The sequence below is a fragment of the Dermacentor albipictus genome, chromosome 6 (genome assembly GCF_038994185.2).
Source record: "Dermacentor albipictus isolate Rhodes 1998 colony chromosome 6, USDA_Dalb.pri_finalv2, whole genome shotgun sequence".
NCBI lineage: Eukaryota > Metazoa > Arthropoda > Arachnida > Ixodida > Ixodidae > Dermacentor > Dermacentor albipictus.
Genome location: NC_091826.1, coordinates 89,079,103 through 89,093,122, shown reverse-complemented (window position 1 = coordinate 89,093,122; position 14,020 = coordinate 89,079,103). Strand labels below are relative to the sequence as shown.

General features: G+C 43.9%; 1 long non-coding RNA gene across 1 annotated transcript; it reads right to left on the bottom strand.

The window, feature by feature from the left end:
* Positions 1 to 779: 779 nt before the first annotated feature.
* On the bottom strand, positions 780 to 12,514 carry LOC139061288 (uncharacterized). Its single transcript, XR_011515326.1, has 5 exons — positions 11,716 to 12,514; positions 10,700 to 10,805; positions 9,167 to 9,284; positions 6,666 to 6,778; positions 780 to 903 (listed from the first exon to the last, which is right to left on the bottom strand). It is a non-coding gene; the product is annotated as an uncharacterized lncRNA (long non-coding RNA).
* Between the last annotated feature and the right edge of the window lie 1,506 nt (positions 12,515 to 14,020).

Below are 14,020 nucleotides of genomic sequence, written 5' to 3'. Positions count from 1 at the left end.
ACTCGATATCAGGTTCCGGTCCAAGCTCCTCGTCCAGTGCGTCCATGTCAATCTTGCAGGGCGGAAGTGCGGCGATAAACTCCCGAGCACGTTCCTCCCTCCACCGAAGCTCAGCCGAACTCTGGCGACGCTTCCCATCCCTTTCCTCGACCTCCTCCCCAACACGCTTCCGCTATTGTCCCCGTTGACGAACATCTACTTGCACTCGCAAAGCTTCCCCGTCAGCTTCCTTGCAGGCGGTTTCCAGCATGGCGGTCAGCTTCCCAACTAGTCTCTCGAGAAGCAATCGACGCCATATTCCCTCGTGCCTCTTAGATTTGCGTATCCCTATTGAAAAAATATGTATGAGAATTTCACGAGAACTTCTGTACGCTATTATTGCTCCGTAGACTCGACGACGTCGTACATCACATGTGTACGAGTGGACATCGTCAATGAACGAGATCGTTCTCGTGTGGGTATATTAAACGAGATTATTCTCGCATAGCTGTGCTTGACGAGATAGTTCTCGCACGGCGATGCGAAATGATATCGTTCTCGTTTGTGTATGCTACATGAAAATGTTCTCATTCAGCTATGCAAAATGACACCATTCTTGTTTAGCTGCATTCTACAAGTGTTCGCATTTGTGTTGAATGAGTTCTTTTGTTCATGCAATATTTTTGGTGAAGTTCCACACAGTAACACATTCTGCCAACATTGCAGCGATTAATTTCGATCACGTGAGTCGGCCGATGTGCCAGCTCAGAGACAAAGAGGACACTTTTTAGGGCCCACAATTAACACAAACCATCTTTATTTTGTATTCCGAAGCATCGTGGCCAGGTGCTTGTTCAGGTCCTTCAGCCTCCTTGCCTCCGTATCCACAGTGTTCGGCGTTTTTGAAACAGTGCTCGTATGCATCTGCACAAAAATGTAAACAAAGCAGCCGGCCCTGTTAGATTACAACAAGCCATTGGAACTGACATGCACAATAGGTAGCTCCACTGCATAACTGATTTGGCTGGTTCTTGCATGATATTGTGTGTAAAGCGTGAACATCTCACAGAGAAACAGGAAAAAGAGAACACGGAGGCTCATGAGTTTTCTACCTACGTAAATTGATATTTCAAGATTAACCACAGCAGTTGAAAGCAAGTGCTCGTCCTCGCATTGTCTTGTTCTCGTCTCTGTTAAATGTTCGTGTTTCACAAAGAATAGAAATGGCTGCAGAATTGCAATACAAGACCACTGAAATAGTCTAATACTTTTCCACAAGTATTTTACATTAAATGAACAAGTATAACCAGCACAATGCGTTGGCGGGCTAGTTGGTGCGAATCCATGAATACTTTGTTTAGCGCGAAACGACACACACAAGAAAGACGACAGGACAAGGCGCTACTCTGAACTGACAGCATTTTATTGCGTCACTCCTTTATAGACCGCTCAAACCAAAGGAACATGCGCAGTGAGCACCATGCGGTGGAGCCACCAACAACATCCGATCCAAAGAGCGCACTCATGCGACAGAATCCAAAAAACCAAATTCAGCGCTGTAGAAAGTTAAGGAAAGCACACTACTGCACTGCGACTCCAATGACTTAATGAAAAATGCTTCCGATAACTCTCGGGCGGTGGTGTCACGGCTCTTTTTCAAGATCGTGGTATCAGAAAACATGGGTTTGCATTGGGACGTTTTACAATGCTGAACCAAATGGGAACCTTTGCCTGTTGCTATGGATCATGTATGGCTTATGTTCTCTAAGGCGCTCGTTAACACAGCGGCCTGACTGCCCTACATACACTTTGCCACATGACAAGGGAATCTTATATAAACGACACCGACGCTGCATTCTACAAACTTCACATAGTTCTTTTCACAATCAGGTTTTTTACTTATTTTAGAAATACGGCAGCACAACATTGACAGTTTCTGAGGAGCGGAAAACACTACCGGAATTTGGTATTTAGTGGCGACATTCTTTAGATTGTGAGCCACTCTGTGGCAATACGGCACAACTTCAGGCCTCTTCTTTTGTGTGATGCAGTTACTTTTGTGCCGCTTCCCTTTCAGTTTCTGAAGCAATACTTCCGAGACTGATGTTACCACCACACTTGGGTAACCAGCAGTCTGCAGCCTATTTAACTGTGCAATGAAACTCATGTTCGCAGAGTGATGACAAGATTGCATTAAGGAAGATTCTAAACACATCAAAGCAATGGCGCGTTTCACAGTCTTTGAGTGCGCAGACGCATAAGGTAAAAGTTCCTTACGTGCGCGTGGCGAGTACATCCGACAGGCGTGACCTGTTTGTAAGGATAGCTGCAAATCTAAAAACTGGAGTTTACCGTCCCTAGATAGCTCATGTGTGAAAGTTAAACCTTTGCCATTGTCATTGAAAAGTGTTAAAATATCAGCTACCGTCACGGAGCATTCGTTGTTGGTCTGTTTTATCACAACAAGAAAATCGTCAACATATCTAAAAATTTGAACCGAGTCATTGTTTAAGGCACTCTTAAGAGTGCGGTCGACAAAAGATAAAAAAATATTACAAAGAGCCGGCGCCACACATGAACCAATACACACACCATTTTTCTGGATAAAAAGGTTATTTTCGAACAGGATAAAAGTTGCACTTAAATAAAATTCAAGAAGGGACATGAAACCTTCTGAAGACAACCCGGTGGCATTGCAAAAATCTACCTCGCCACTTTCTTCGATGCACGTCATCACACTGCGAAATAGCTCATCATGCGGTATTGAATAGTAAAGATCTTCGACATCAACAGAAAAAATGTCGGCTACTGAATGGTTGTCTTCCAGAAAGGAAACAACATCGAAAGAATCCTTTATGCCATAAGGATCATCAATAGTTAAATGCTTCAACTGTTTTTGCAAAAAGCGGCTAACCAAAACCTGCCAATAGTTGTTTTCACTGACTATTGTACAGAAAGGCACATCCGGTTTGTGTGTTCTTGCAGTGAAAAAAAAAACATCTAAAGCAAGTACCTTACATTGTTTACCATCTTTCACAATCTTGGTGAGGCCTATATTTTCCAACAAAGAAATGGCTTTGCGTTTTACCTTCTGAGCTTTCTCATTTGCCAGAATGAAGTGTTTGTTGACAGCCTCAATGGCTTTTTTGTTGAAGACAGCAGACGGAGCTATCACAAACCCGCCCTCTTTGTCACTCAGTAACAGCCGCAGTTCATTGTCTCTACAGAAAGATACTGTCCTTTTGATCACAGCTGTCGAAGGTGGCGCGCTCCCAGTGGCGGTCCTACGAAGGTTGTCCACCCTATCGAGGAGGCACCGCTCCTGGTCCTCTAGTTCTGCTTTCCTTGCGATGCGCCTGTTCAAAGCCAGTAGCTCATGTGCAGGAATTCTTGGTTCCGTGCTGTACTTCGGCCCATTCTTTAGCAATGCAGCAACTTCGTCAGGAAGCCTGACGTCACCGAGTACCTGGAAACCAGCGGTGACCGGTTGCGCTTTTTCCTTTCTGCACGGTAGTCTGGACCGGAGGAGTAGCAGCAGCTGTGTCCACCAGAATTCTGTAGTCCAAGTTGATAGAAGTCTGTAGAAACGAAACTTCTTCTAGGCCACAATAGGTGCATCGCCCGAGTAGCACACAGCTCTCAACCAGTCGTACAGAAGGCGTACCTGCCCCCAAATTTCAGAACGAAGAATCCGACACATTCGCCGCACGTGACCGACGGAAGGCCTGACGTTCCCGAAGAGACTCGCCACATCTTGAGGAACATGTCCACTCTTCATGCAGAACGTAAGCATCCTTGCACGGCACACAGCAAAAGCTATGTGACTGACCAGAACAGCAGGATCAGGAGACAAATATCAGTGGGCCCTGATATTTGTGTGTCTGTGTCATAGGCCTCACCAAGATTGTGAAAGATGTAAAACAATGTAAGCTACTTGCTTTAGAGGTTTTTTCACTGCAAAAACGCACAAACCGGATGTGCCTTTCCGTACATAGTCAGTGAAAACAACTGTTGGCAGGTTTTGGTTAGCCGCTTTTTGCAAAAACAGTTTAATCATTTAACTATTGACGATCCTTATGGCATAAAGGATTCTTTCGATGTTGTTTCCTTTCTGGAAGACAACCATTCATTAGCCAACATTTTTTCTGTTGACGTCGAAGATCTTTACGATTCTATACCGCATGATGAGCTATTTCGCAGTGTGATGATGTGCATCGAAGAAAGTGGCGAGGTAGATTTTTGCAATGCCACCGGGTTATCTTCGGAAAGTTTCATGTCCCTTCTTGAATTTTATTTAAGTGCAACTTTTATCCTGTTCGAAAATAACCTTTTTATCCAGAAAAATGGTGTGTGTATTGGTTCATGTGTGGCGCCTGCTCTTTGTAATATTTTTTTATCTTTTGTCGACCGCGCTCTTAAGAGTGCCTTAAACAATGACTCGGTTCAAATTGTTAGATATGTTGACGATTTTCTTGTTGTGATAAAACAGACTAACAACGAATGCTCCGTGACGGTAGCTGATATTTTAACACTTTTCAATGACAATGGCAAAGGTTTAACTTTCACACATGAGCTATCTAGGGACGGTAAACTCCAGTTTTTAGATTTGCAGCTATCCTTACAAACAGGCCACGCCTGTCAGATGTACTCGCCACGCGCACGTAAGGAACTTTTACCTTACGCGTCTGCGCACTCAATGACTGTGAAACGCGCCATTGCTTTGATGTGTTTAGAATCTTCCTTAATGCAATCTTGTCATCACTCTGCGAACATGAGTTTCATTGCACAGTTAAATAGGCTGCAGGCTGCTGGTTACCCAAGTGTGGTGGTGACGTCAGTCTCGGAGGTATTGCTTCAGAAACTGAAAGGGAAGTGGCACAAAAGTAACTGCATCACACAAAAGAAGAGGCCTGAAGTTGTGCCGTATTGCCACAGAGTGGCTCACAATCTAAAGAATGTCGCCACTAAATACCAAATTCCGGTAGTGTTTTCCGCTCCTCAGAAACTGTCAATGTCGTGCAGCCGTATTTCTAAAACAAGTAAAAAACCTGATTGTGAAAAGAACCACGTGAAGTTTGTAGAATGCAGCGTCAGTGTCGTTTATAAGATTCCCTTGTCATGTGGCAAAGTGTATGTAGGGCAGCCAGGCCGCTGTGTTAATGAGCGCCTTAGAGAACATGAGCGATCCATACCAACAGGCACAGGTTCCCATTTGGCTCAGCATTGTAAAACATGCAAATGCAAACCCATGTTTCGTGATACCACGATTTTGAAAAAGAGCCGTGACACCACCGCCCGAGAGTTATCGGAAGCATTTTTCATTAAGTCAATGGAGTCACAGTGCATTAGTGTGCCTTCCTTAACCTAGTAAAGCACTGAATTTGGTTTTTTGGATTCTGTCACATGAGTGCGCTCTTTGGATCGGATGTTGGTGGTGGCTTCACCGCATTGTGCTCACTGCGCATGTTCCTCTGGTTTGAGCGGTCTATAAAGGAGTGACGCAATAAAATGATGTCAGTTGAGAGTAGCGCCTTGTCCTGTCGTCTTGTGTGTGTCGTTTTGCGCTAAACAAAGTATTCATGAAGCATAACCAGCTCATGCAAGTGAATACACAGATTTCACAGCTTTTTGCTACCGCACTGCGGAATATGCAGATGGAAAACACTGCATAGATGCCAGTGCAGAATTGTTGATAGGAAAGATTAATGCACCTTTAATACCACTATAGAAACTAAATGACAGTTTTTGTTAGCATGTTAGAGCACTCAATATGACCAGCTTCTATTACATAACATTTCAGCTGCTGTCTGGCCCTGCTCCCGATACTGCACTGGTCAAACATAGGTGCAACCACACTCTTCAATGGCTTTTTGTATTATTGCGTCAGCTTTTTAAGGCTAATTTTAGCCCCCCCCCCCCAGTTATCTGGGAGCCGTTGCATCACAGTGACGACAGCTGAGACAAGGATCCGTTTGTACGACAAGGTTAATCTTCCTCTTTTGCTTACTTAAACCTCCCCTCACTTTACTAATTATGTGGCACAGCAACACAATTGTTATATGCCGCCTCTTTAAAAATGCCTAATTTATTGTACAGGCAGAAATAGCTTCGCTAACCGCAGCACTACTCAATTTTCATTAAAAAGAATATCTTACTCCTGAAGCAGTGCAACAACTACAGCTACCAAACTGGTTGTTTGCTGGTGCAAAATATTAATAAGCTTACCGGCTAATGTAAAAACTACAATATTTTTATCGTCATATCAGCATTCATAGTAGCCATGCCATGTGTCGCATTCGCAGTTGTGCAAGCAACATGCATTGCCGATTTATCTGTTAGCATTGCCCTTTCGCTTCTCGCTTGATATTGCTGGGCAAGCAGTCAAACTGGATAGTTAGACACTGCCTGTCACCTCCTTACCTTCCTTATGAATTGTGCATTAAATGAGGATTTTTTCTTGGTGAAACAGTTCTAGTTTGAGGCCTAAACAAGCTCCAAGGGAGTTTGCATTTAAGGAGTGTAACCATCCTCTGAAAACATGTACATGAGGAACACTGCAGAAAGAGCACTTCAAAAAAAGAACACGAGTGTATTTATCCCCAAGGCCAAACCTTGTGTCTTCTTAAATATTTATCAAGTCAAACTCAAAATTGGTACTGAGGTGCAAGGTGTCCACAACATATTACCTTGTGAAAGCACAGTGGTGCCTGGATGTTGTGGGACCAGCTCGGACGTGGAGATCAGCACTGATCAGCAACACTGCAGTCTCCTTACAGCTTTTCTGCAGGCCCAGCCACACCTGCAATAAAACAAGTGAGCTTGGTGCCACAAAGTACTGTATTTACTCGCATAATGATCGCATTTTCTTGTAAAAAAAAATGGTCACAAATTCAGGTGTGTGATCATTATGCCGGTTAAATTTCCCGCAAAAAGAATTTTTTTCATCCCGCGTTTGCTGCGGGATGGCAATAGGTCAAGAAATAAGTGGCTGCCACTGTATGTAGTGCGGGACACCGAAACAAAAGTGGCGGCCAGCATAGCAAGCTGAAAACACCAAATGCGCCGAACGCGATTTTTTTTCTCTCGAGTACATTACTTGCATTGAAAGTTTCTTCCATATCAGTAATGAATAATATCATTAATATCGGTAAGTTTGTGGCAATAACGTCGCCTTGTCCACTATGAGGGGGCAGAAACAGATGGGCACGCTTAGCTGCCAGTGACATAGAAAGACACGGCGGGCATGCTGCAGAAACTGCGGCATTTGTCTTCACTACTATCCTAATACAGCACGTTTGTGCTAAGGGTGGGCAAATATCTTAGCTGTGTTACAAGTGTTGGCGTATGGATAGGGTACACTTCTAACGTATCAGTGTAAACGTGGCTGCTATTGTTGCCGCTCGTGATTTGTTGCGTGCCCACGAGTGCAGATGAGAAGAATCGAAAGGCATCTTTTTTGTTGCTGTTGACCACAACCATTACAAAGCCTACACATAATAAAGGCAATTTTGGTTGTAGCTTTTTTGTCATGGAAGTGCGGAAAGTAATGAAAGGAATGAAAACGAGCATCTGCTTAAAAATGTTTGGTGCGTGCAGACCACTTGGTTTATCTTGAAGAGTTGTTCGCGTAGCATTCGACAGATGGTAAGCGCGATCATTAATAGCTAGACTTGGCACATGACATATCGCTGCAGCAAGTTAGGGGTGCAATCATTACACAGGAAATAAAAAAAAATCGAATTTGTACGACAAAATTCAGGGCTGCGATCATTACGTGAGTGCGATCATTATGAGAGTAAATACGGTAAATATAGAAAGTGACACTGTGAACAAAGCAATACTTATTAGGTATGAAATGCTGATATTCGCCCGTAGAAAGCTTTAAGTAACAAAGCCTGCAAGATAAGAAAAATGCAATGTATGGGCCATCTGTACAAGAACATTAATCAAAGGTCCCTTCATTTTTTAGTCCCTTCTCCTCCTCATGCATAGATGGCAGTCAGGTTAAGTAAACTGGACCAGATTGCCACATAGTGTAAGCAAAGGTGGTCACTTTGTGGGCCAATTATGATACAATAGCACAACATGCATCCCTACAGTTGTTTTAATGTGTTCCGTAATGCTAGCCACCTTTTAGGCCCTACAGTGTCAAAGCATCCATAACTTTAACAGCGTTACCCAGTAGGGATAACCAATAAGTGTCCACAGCAGCACAACTCAGCATATCTATCAGGAGGCTTTCGTTACACTTTTACAATTCTCCTCTTATGGCTTCATCCCAATTTTTGTCAATACAAGCTTGAAGCCTCTGCACAATCTGAATGCACCAGGGCACTATAAAAAATACCACATCTTCCTACCCAATTCCATGTTTAATATAAGACTGGAAAGTTCACTATCATGTGCAGAACAAGCCAAATTGTTCTGGAATCAAGTAATCTTCCACTACCTGTGAAAAAAAAGCATGCAAGAAAGAGTACGTCGAGCACAGGGGTGTTGATGGATATTAAATACCACTGTCGTGCAGTAGACACCACGTCAACAAAACAGGCCAATGTATAAATGACTGGATCTGCAACCATGTCAACTGAATGCTCAGGTCATTTGGTGGTGCAAAGCTCACTTGCATTATTTTGTTTGAAAACTATGCAACTGTGGCAACGTGTTACGAGCATAGGGCTGGCAAGATTTGTGAGCCTTTCCTTACATGTGTTACAGAGAATCTGCGAGTTGGCTCGCCCTCCAGTGGATTATCAGATAGCAAGACTGCTTATTTATCATTGTAAAACAAGTGTCATAGTAGCCATGCTTCTTTTCGCAGTTGTGTGAGCAACATAGATTGTCGATTTATCTGTTCTTGCCCTTTCACCTCTCACTTTATATTGCTCTGCAAGCAGTAAAATTGGATGGCTGTTAGACTGTTATGTCCTGTCACCTCCTCACCTTTCTTATGAATTGTGCATTAAATAAGGCTTTTTTCTTGGTGAAAGAGTGCTACTTTAAGGCATAAACAAGTTCCATGGCAGTTTGCATTTAAGCATCCTCTGAAAACATGTACATGAGGAACACTGCAAGAAGAACGCTTAAAAAAAAGAACACGAGTGTATTTATCACCAAGGCCAACCCTTGTGTCTTAGCATATTTCTCAAAACTGATACTGAGGTGCAAGGTGTCTATATCATATTACCTTGTCAATGAAGCAAAGCACAGTGGTGCCTGGATGTTGTGGGACCAGCTCGGACGTGGAGATCAGCACTGATCAGCAACACAGTAGTCTGCTTACTCTTTCTGCAGGCCCAGCCACACTTGCATTAAAACAAGTGAGCTTAGTCTCACAAAAGTATAATATAAAAAGTGACACTGTGAACTAAGTAATTCTTATTAGGTATAAATAGGAATGAAATGATATTCGCCCATAGAAAGCTTTGAGTTAACAAAGCATGCGAGATAAGAAAAGTGCAATGTATGAGCCATCTGTGCAAAAACATAAATCGAAGGTCCCTTTTTTCGCTTCTCTCCTCGTTTTCGTGCATAGATGGCAGACAGGTTAAGTAAACTGGACCAGACTGCCACGTAGCGTAAGCAAAGGTGGTCACTTCTTCGGGGAGCAGCCTGTAGGCTGCTTCTTGAAAGAGTATTAGAAAATGCTAATAATGCATATATGCATTATTCACAAGAGGCCTTGTTTCTCTCAGAATGCCACAGCCAATCACATATGTCAAACTGACCATTTTAAAATGCATGAAAAGTACAGCATAGCTTTGAGGGTACCCCAAACTACTGAAATTCACATCAGCCAAGTTCAGCAGACAACACCATAATCAAGCCTCTAGAAGTTGTGCATATTATTGCAAGTTGACAGAATAATGAGGAAGAGAAGGTGAGGGAGATGGTGCCACTATAGCATAGTTCAAACTCTATCCCACATCATGTGCAGAAGGGCAAAGAATGCGCAGCTTTCAGTTATACTCTCACCTGTGACAACTGCACCAGGTTTACTGACATGCGTAACAAGCAGTATGTGATACCACGTTATTGCATCCTGCAACTGATGTGACATCAGAGATCAGCTTCAAGCTTGACGCTAAGCTATACTAGGGACACATAATGAACTGGCTACATTAAAATCTAAAGCAAAAGTGTTGAACATTGTTTGCCAGCCTGTGCACTTCATATTTTACAAAAATTCTAGACAGAAATCCTGTGTTGGAAAGACAGCACGCACTTTCCTAAAGCTTTCTCTCAGCATCCACACTTTTCTATGCATACGTTATTAATCATTATTTACCATGACACACTGTACACAAGCAGCACACTTGGAAAAGCAGAAACTAACATGTTTTTAGATCAGTGAGTTTTTCTCAGTGCTTTTGTTGCTGCAAACTTAGCCTGCTTCTGGAACGTATCTTAATGAACTTACCTAAAGCAAGTGTCCCTTTGCTAATTGTATTAGGGATTTTTCATTGCTAGCAATTAAGAAAGCAAAGCGCCAGGACTATTTTTTACGTGCATTTTCGCAATCCTATGCCACCCCATTTCTCAGCAGCTTTAGAACATCTTCACTAATAAAACTTCGTTCTCATTACTTAATGGAACATTAGTAAAATTGTAGAATAGCAAGAATTTATAAATTGCATGAGAGACTCAGAAAAGTTGACAGGTGCCAAATACACGAACAGACCCTAGAACACATAAATGGCTGTGACCGTTTAGTACGTACCTTGTCAAAGCAGGCAGATCAGATGCTTTGTCGTGCTGTTCAAGCTGCATAGTGCCGCAGCCTATGTGGTGCAGAGATGCCTCCGTCTCAGGAAATTGTGACATCCCTAAACAATAAATGTTCAGTTTATTGTAATCACTGCTGAAACTGCAAACTTGTGATTTGACAACATCGCGTCAAATTGGGGAAAGCTCTCGTACAGCCAGCTACATGAAGCTGCATCCGCTTAGAGAAATTAAATATTTCATTCTTACATCACAGGCGGTTATTCAACGTGTCAAAGGCACGAAAACAAACAACACTAAACACAAGAAATACAGGTTGCCTTGGCGACAACCTATAAGCATCAAAGTTTGCATCCAAGCTAAAATCTTCTCACGAGTCAGATCATTTGGATGCCGTCGCGCGTTAACGTTAGCTGTGAAAACATTTGCGCAACACATCAACGTACTTCTAGAATTGTCTATACGATTTCTTGCTGAGAAATTACGTATAGAAGCAGTGACATTTCCTGCTTGAATTTTTTTGCCCGTTCAGACGAAGCGATGACCCGGCGCTAGCATACTTCATAACAAAAAGAAAATAAACAATAGATGAAGCACTTAGAACATTAACCTCGGGGTAATTTTCGTGAAACTTTTTGCTAAATGTGCACTCCGATATCGAACGAACATTAGGAAATCACTGTTATTGTTCTTGTAGCTGTACTAATCATCTTCTGCTGCGCATGACAAGGTACAGTGCTCACGGAATGAAACGCGACACGGAGCATTTAGTAAAGCCCTGCAAACGTGCAAAGTACGCGAGAGAACCATGTCATGTCGCAAGGAATTTGGTGACCAAAGGTGACGAGGACTCCGATGTACGTGTACGCACCAAAATTACGTCGATGTGACACGAACTACAGCCGGTGAAAACGAATATATGCGCATTACTAAGCCCTAAATTGACGCGTTTCATTCCGTGAGCACTGTACACTACATGAACCATAAGAATGCGCAAGGCGCCGACCTTACCGTCTGAGGCGTGCGCTCCTTCGTGTCCGTTCACGCCGCATCGACTGCACCGACAGTCCGTCCAGCGTAGTGTTGAATTGCGGTGAACTACAGCACGCGATAGCACAACTATCAACACATTCTTCCGTGCACTGTGACCCGATGCGGGAGCGGCGAGACAAAGAAGCGCGAATTGACCGCACTACGATAATCAACAACGGCGCACCGCAAGAAACATACAGCGAGCTAATAGCGTTGCACAGGCCCCAGGGCTTAGTGATCGTTAATTCACACAAAAAAAAGGAGCACATGTTCTCTAAGCACCGCGTAAATATGATCAAACGATCAGCACCACATCGGCCGCCCGCCGCAACAACGCCTATAGAGCGATGGCCTATAGTCCTCTTTAAGTACCCCAATTCCTCGGCTATGCGCACCATGCAGCCCGCTGCCGTTCCCGCCACCGCAGCACTGCCATCGACCTCCGCGCCAAGCATCCGAGCGTCGTCTGCTATAGCCTGGCACAGTTATGGTTGTTAGTCGCGGCACTCGGCATTTACATGGTGCTCGCTGAATAAAGCAGCCGTTATTTCTTTCTGTTGTTGTTTAAGCTGAAGTATAATATTCTACAGACACCATACCTGAGAGTGCACGTCCGAAGAAAGTGAGATGGAAAAAAAGGTGGGCCTACAAACCAAAGTGCACACGCAATGTTAACGCTTGGTGACCCACACGTCGCCGGTACTGGCGTCTCCATGAGCGCAAAACTTGGACCGGACGCAAAAGACCTCGACCGCCAGCCACGTGCCCGAGGACAGTTATAAGGCACACGCAATGAGAAAATAAAATCGGCTACAGCACAAGAAGCGCAAACACCCGCAAGTAACGTGCACATGTCAGCAGAGCAGCGCCGCTCACTTGGTGCAGAGCTCGACCGCAGCGCCCTCACAGTCGCCGGAACAAGTCGCGCCCTGCTCGAAAGGAAGACTCGTGCAACTGAGAAATACTTCGGTCCGAAATGAAGGGAAATGACGTCGTTTGTTTACTTCGCCGTCTGTGGTTCCGGTAACTGTGATCGCATGAGTAGCGTGGGTAGTAGAGGCGTATTATTTCCATGTTTTTGCGTGTTTTAGGCAGCCTTTTTCAACAACTTTGCTGACATTGCTTTCAACAGTGAGGACAGCCTGTGGAGCAGCCCTATCAACCGGACAGGGACGTAAAATCTGCTTGAAGTTCGCAGCACATCGTCGTTTGGTTTGTGAAGGTGTTCGTTTCTCAGCGGCGTAATCGACGACGGATTTGGCGTCGAGTGGTGTGCGCTTTGTTCCGGCTTGTGCGCCGTTCTACGGATGTGTACTGTTAATGAGTGGTGCTGTTTGTGCATCGGGAAATGGTGCCACGCCGGTGGGATTTGCTTTTTTGTAAAAACATCCGTGCCGTCTTTGTCGAGTGCTTCCGGAAACTGCTCGCCTTTTGTGCGTGCGTGTGTGTGTGTGTGTATGTGTGTATGTGTGCGCGCGCGCGCGCTTCTGATATGCGTGGAACGCGTAGGAACGTCCGTACAGTCTTTCGCGAGTGCTTTCGGAAACTGCTCGCATTCTGTCTGTGTGCGCACGCGTGTGACATTCGTCGTTATTGCGATTTGCAAAGGTGTTTTTCATTTGGTGACTGCGTCTGCGAATGCCAGGATGTGATACACGTTCGTCATTTAGAGACGCTGCTTCAATGTAGGGTCACTTACATTTTGGTTGCTTGGAGGTCAGCTTTCAACGCATGGCAAGGCATTGCAGTCCGCTTAACCATCATTGGCACACGAACTGCTTTGTTATTTCTCCTTTAATTTCAAATTCAGTTTTGTGTAGTATGTAGGGAGATAATGGTCACCAAGATACGACGCTCATCTCGTTTTTTGCCACTGCTGTGCACATATGAGGATTTTTTACTAGGGCAAGCCCTCTCAGCAAGTTGTGAAACACTTAGTGCAAATAATTTTTCACAGCAAGTAACTGTGATCATTACCACAATTGATCACATGACATTTTTAGGGATTGTTATTTAATTACAATATTTTTAATTTATTTGTGACAAAGTGCGATGGATTTTGACTGCTATTTTGGCTATCTGTTCACCAACCTATTTATACTGTCTTGTGGTTCTGCTTTTTATTTTTATATGTGGGCATGCATGGCCAATCGCACGCTTGCCTTCTACAATTGGACATAAACAGGCACTAACATGCTCTTAGCAGATTTCTATTTGACAGTATTGTGATTGACGCACTTGGCTATTTGGAAAATATGCAGGTTCAAGTTCGCCCTTATACTAC